Genomic DNA, 5,567 nt, shown 5'->3' with positions numbered 1-5,567 from the left:
GGATTGACTAAATTATTAATCTGGGTTATATTACTATATTTTAATTATAGGTTAATGATGTTTTCTGTTTCCACAAAATTATCATAATTTTTGCTAAGATGTTTAATAGTTTTAAAATTTTATTTTTTAACAAAAAGATAGTATGGAAGTTCTTTATTAAATGGATTAAATTAAATAAACATTTTTTGTGTTGAAAAATAATCTAATGATTCGCTACTAGTGCTGCCATCTATTGCGATTGATAAGAAGTAAATTAAATCTTTTTTTTTTTTTTGGATTACTATACTGTGTATTTGCATTTTCCTCAGAAATTAAATGACGTTCAGTTAAAATAACAAAGTAGAAAATAACATAATGAAAATTATGTTTATATCTCTATGTATTTTGGTTTCGCTATGAAAGGAATTTTTCTTTTATAATGGAAAACTAATGACTATAGAATCACAACTCTGTAAATAATTGTTTCGTAGATCGCCGAAGATAAGAAAAGCGTACTTTTCACAAATAGATTTTCTTCTTTAGGTTTCGAATCATGAAATGTAGGAAAAAATATATTACGGCAGATGTCGCCACTGTTTGATATTACTGGATATATCGAATGCTTCATTATGTCAATGAATGTATTTTACAATGTGAAGTTTGTAATTACAGTAATTATTTTTTGCATATGTTGACTTCTGGCTTTTCTGGGATCAAATTTACTACATGGTATCACAAAGCATGACGTTTTTGTAATCAATTAATCTTTATTTCGTGCACAGACCGAGGGATGGGGTGGGACAGTAAAAGAAATGCCTGTTGCCTCTAACTGAGAAAGAGAACTATTTAGTAACCTGTTCAACAGCAGTTATGGCGGCAGAGTTTCAATGGGAACCAAAGAAAGGATGGATGATGAATGAAATGTTAATAATGGACGAAGATAAATGGACTTACAGGGTGGGGACTGGGATGATGTTAAGAAGTATGGAGTGGTGATATTCTCCCTACCCACTCTCCCAAGATGGAGCCACAGAAAATTGGATGACACATATTTTTATTTTTTAATTATTTTTTTTTTCATGGTGCTGTTTGCGTCTGAGGCCCCCTGGCGACAGTATGAGGTACTTTCGTGTTTTTTAAAAAGACCAAAAAACGCTTTGTTAAACTAATGTGATTTACTACAAGTTATTTAATTTTATGAATAGTCCGAAATATAATGACGCGATTTCAGTTATTATTATTATTATTATTTGTAAATTGCGATTTTTGAATTTATCCCCGAATTGTCCTGATTTCTTACTTTTTGCATCGGCAATACAAACATTTATTAGATAATTTTAAAATTTGTTATACTGTGTTTATGTTAAGTACATAAACTGACAACTCGGTTATTTCTAGTCGGGCAATAATTTAGGGAAAATTTGATACGTTATTATCACGCCCAGGTATCAGATTAGAATATTAGTTAATTATTTAAGTAGTGAAAGATTAATATAACAGAGGAACTACATAATGTATTATTAGAGGCACAGGTTGAGAATGTTTCTTGTAAGTAAACAGAACTAACCCAAAGCAAAATGAAATTTTAATATTTTCATGGCTGTTTAAGCATTAAGTGTGTTGTGATCCATGATAGCTACGAGTGGATCAAGTAAATGATTGATTCAAGTTAGGAACTCCCGAATGAATTTGAATATTTTTATTTTCCATTATTTATTTTGTTATTTTTTTCATGGTAGTATTTGTAATATGACCCCCCTACCCCCAAGCGACCGAATGAGACTCAAATTTCTTTTAACCATGCAAACTGTAGGTCACCAAATGGCTGGGAAGATTAGGATAATACAAGAAAGGCCGTTATATGCCTCGCTGATTTCTATGGGTAATTTACGATTAAAGAAAAGGGAAAAATGTAAACAAGAAAACACAGGGAGACTCAAATGAAGCTGACACTTTATAAAGACAAAAGAAAGATGAACAGAAATGATACCAGAGAATCATAAGAAAATAAGTCCAGGCTGGAAATTTGCCTGAGCAACGACAACAAATCCAAGACAAGCGAAGAAATTAATCAAATTCCATTCTTCATTTAATGAATATTTAATGAACCCCATTCCCCTGCCTAGTTTTTTTCAGTCAAGAGTCAGTTAAGAAGCGGGGGGGGGGGGGGCAGAATACACACTCGGCTGACGCAAATGCACGTATTAAATTTATCCATGACCGTAGCTGCCTAGAGCTGCATTTTTAAGTTGTTGTTTAAGACATGCAAAAACTCAAGGAGCCAACACAGGTTCATCCGAAGAAAAGAAACACCCATGTCTTAGATAGGATTAAAATTCACATTCTTTTCATTTTTATTTTTTTACAGACATGTTTAACTTCACAATATGAAACACAAGAATTATGAAAATAACAACCTCAATTTAAAGAACATTATATTTTCATTAAATTCAATTTTCGCTTAAGAACTTTTACACACACACACACAGAGAGAGAGAGAGAGAGAGAGAGAGAGAAAGAGAAATTAAACAAATTTTAAAAAAGAAAAAAATCCGTCGAGCCGGAGTCGAACCAGCGACCTATGGATGCCTGTTAAATACCTCTACAGTCCACCGCTCTGCCAACTGAGCTATCGACGGTTGGCTTGCGTGTTGCTGTATTACAACCTAGATATGAAGATTCTGAGTACTCTTTGATCCCCGACAGTACTGTTTCCAAACTTTTAGTACAGGCGTATCCATTGTAAAATTTTATTAGCACCGACGTTTCTCTTCTCGAACAAAGACATTTCGGGAGAAGTTATAACATTTCATTCAAATACGAATAACTTTCAAGGATTCTTTTAATATTTGCGTTATAATAAATTACAAACATCTGACACATTTTTTTTAAAATTATTAAATATATTTTAGTTTATTTTTATATCTGACCCCCACACACACGATAGGTCACAAGACGTATAGTAAAGTAAAAATTTCAAAACTATGAAATTTAAATAATAAGAAAAAAAGTTTAACAGGACGAACGAAATTTATCGGAGAGTTCTAACCGCGTGGTTCGAACTATTTGAATTTAAACTTAAAGCAAACAGTTCGAACCACGCGGTTGGAAAACGCGATCATGACGTCAGATGCGGTTTTAACGGAGATCAGTCGATACATATCAAGAGACACATTTTCTTTAAAACTTCTTTGAGATATTTTAGTTATCGAAAATTAACTATAGAATACACCTGCACTTTTCTGAGACAAAGAAAAATATATTAAAAAGTATCATTTAAAAAAAAAAAAAGTGTCTCGTAACCCCGAAAGACCTTTTGTGTATCCATTGCAGTATTTCTCAACTTTCAGCTTAGTATTCCCCCCCCCCCCCCGATTTTTATGATGATTATTTCAGCGCAGGCTTGTGAATAGCTTAAAAAAAAAATAAAAATTAAAAAAAAAAATTAAAGGAATTGGCCTCCAAGTTTTGATCGCTGGTAAAATAAGGCCCTTTCAAAGTACTTTTCAGCTTCCCAAAGAAGCGATTTTCGATGTAGGATCTGGACATTGAAGGATGTTGTTGGAATCTCGAGTGTTTTCATGCTTCAGCACACAGTATGGGGACATGTCATCATGCAGCGACATCTTGTGGTGGTATTAATTCTGAATTTCTGATCAACTCATCTCATGTGCACTATTTATCTTTGTATATCTTTTCTGATAATGTCCAAGGATGTTGATTCCACAAACAGTATTGGCAAGATCAATATCAATAAGCCTTTGGAAGACAACCTTCCTTATTCTGTTGATTTAAAAGGTGATTGTGAATGTCCAAACCGATTTGCCTATGATTGTCTGTGAGTTTTTTGGGAACCCATTTTTACACAAACTTTATGGAAATGAAATCAATTGTAGATGATTTCTAAAGTATATAAATCAGTATATAAATATATATATATACACTTATATTTGCATATTATGTGCTTATGCTCAGGTGTTTTAATACTATTAAAACATAGTATACTTTTAGTATACACCCAATCGTCTCAGACACATGTGCCCCCCCCCCCCCACCGTATGTTTATGATCTTAATTATTATCTAAATTTATTGTTTTGCTCCAAACAATGATTGGCTATTCATATCACAAATAATCCAGTATACACACACCCTGACTTTAATAATGATAATGATGATCATTAAGAAAATGCTGTAGTTGAAGGAACTAGTGAATCATAGCGACAAGTTTCACCGGTGCATGATCTATTTGCATTGTCAGATCGCGTTGCTCCTAGTTCGACATCGGAAAGCAGATACGCCCGCTGTAATTCTATCATAAGATTTACCTGAAAAATGTATTTACTTTCCCATGAATGCCATAAGACTAAATTGTTTAGTCGTCAGTATCCGATTATGAACTTTCTTTAATATGCATAATAACGCCCACTCTCCTATTATCTTTCCCAATAATTCTGAAATCTCCTATGGCCTCTCTTATTTATTTCTGAAGAATAGAGCGGTGACTCATTGCGTAAATATGGGAATTTTAATTTATCTGAAAAGCATTCTATTTTTAATCTATGTAACTAGAAGCACGGAGCTCTTTTGCTCTAAAAGATGTGCCAACCATTTCTCCAATATTCTGAAAATAATTTAAGTGTTTACTTCGTTTTTATCACTACTCGATTTTTCAGACGTCCTCCTACTCATACAGTATTATAACTGAATTTTTCTCTCTCTAACAAAGTAATTCTGTTTGCCAGATATCACGTTTCAACTTGTTTCTTTTAATTTTTTTGGAACTCGATCATGTTGTTGCCATAAAGATTTCAAAACAATTTTTTTCGTTTTAATGCTAAACATCCTCTCTGGAAAATTGAAATTTCTCCAAGTGATCTCAGTTAAGCTTAAATAAAAGTAAACTGTTTGAATTGATAAATTATTTATGTAATACTGCTGAAATTTAGACCCTCCATAGCTCAGTCGGTTTTGACGATATCCTTGCTTTGGTAAGACCCCGTGTTCGAATCCTCTCTTGGATGAGAAGAACCTTTCTTATGGTTTCAAGGGAAGGTGAATTAGCTACTTTCATACGGAGGTGGTAGGGTTTTTTTCTTCAGGAAACTCTGGTTATTCATCCCGCAAACCGGCCAGGAGAACGTACACAATTTACATACAAAATATACTCTAGACATAGAGCTAACCACCCTATTCGGGAATAACGGTTAGGAATTTCAAGAAGGCCTTGGATCGTTGGCGCTGGAGGACCTCTGGAAGAAGAAAAAGAACACTGGCGAAAAAAGGTGTTTTAATGACGTGCCACCTATGTATATTTTATGAGGCTAAACCAAAGGTACGTTTGTTGAATTTCAGAATACACAAATAAAGACGAATACTCAATTTGGTTTCATAATTTGGCAACAGTTATGGCATTTCAAATGTGGCGTATTTCCTGTGATTATTTCATACCAAAGGAACAACGAAGTGGAAGAATTTGGTTGGACAAGAACTTTAGATTGCAAGGATATTGATGTTTTGTGGGAATTCCTGACGGTTCATGCTTGCAAAAATTCATGCAGATAATGTTAAAGTGATTTGAAGGATTCAT

At 33.5% G+C, this 5,567-nt stretch overlaps 1 non-coding gene across 1 annotated transcript; it reads right to left on the bottom strand.

Annotated features, from left to right (window-relative positions):
- Positions 1 to 2,530: 2,530 nt before the first annotated feature.
- Positions 2,531 to 2,618, bottom strand: TRNAY-GUA (transfer RNA tyrosine (anticodon GUA)). The gene is given in 2 exon segments: positions 2,531 to 2,566; positions 2,582 to 2,618. It is a non-coding gene; the product is annotated as a tRNA-Tyr (tRNA).
- Between the last annotated feature and the right edge of the window lie 2,949 nt (positions 2,619 to 5,567).

Source organism: Typopeltis vanoorti, chromosome 2 (assembly GCF_054136105.1).
Source record: "Typopeltis vanoorti isolate ZY-2024b chromosome 2, IOZ_Tvanoo_1.0, whole genome shotgun sequence".
Classification (NCBI taxonomy): Eukaryota; Metazoa; Arthropoda; class Arachnida; order Uropygi; family Thelyphonidae; genus Typopeltis; species Typopeltis vanoorti.
The sequence above is the reverse complement of the archived record's forward strand: the minus strand, read 5'-3'. Positions and strand labels throughout refer to the sequence as shown.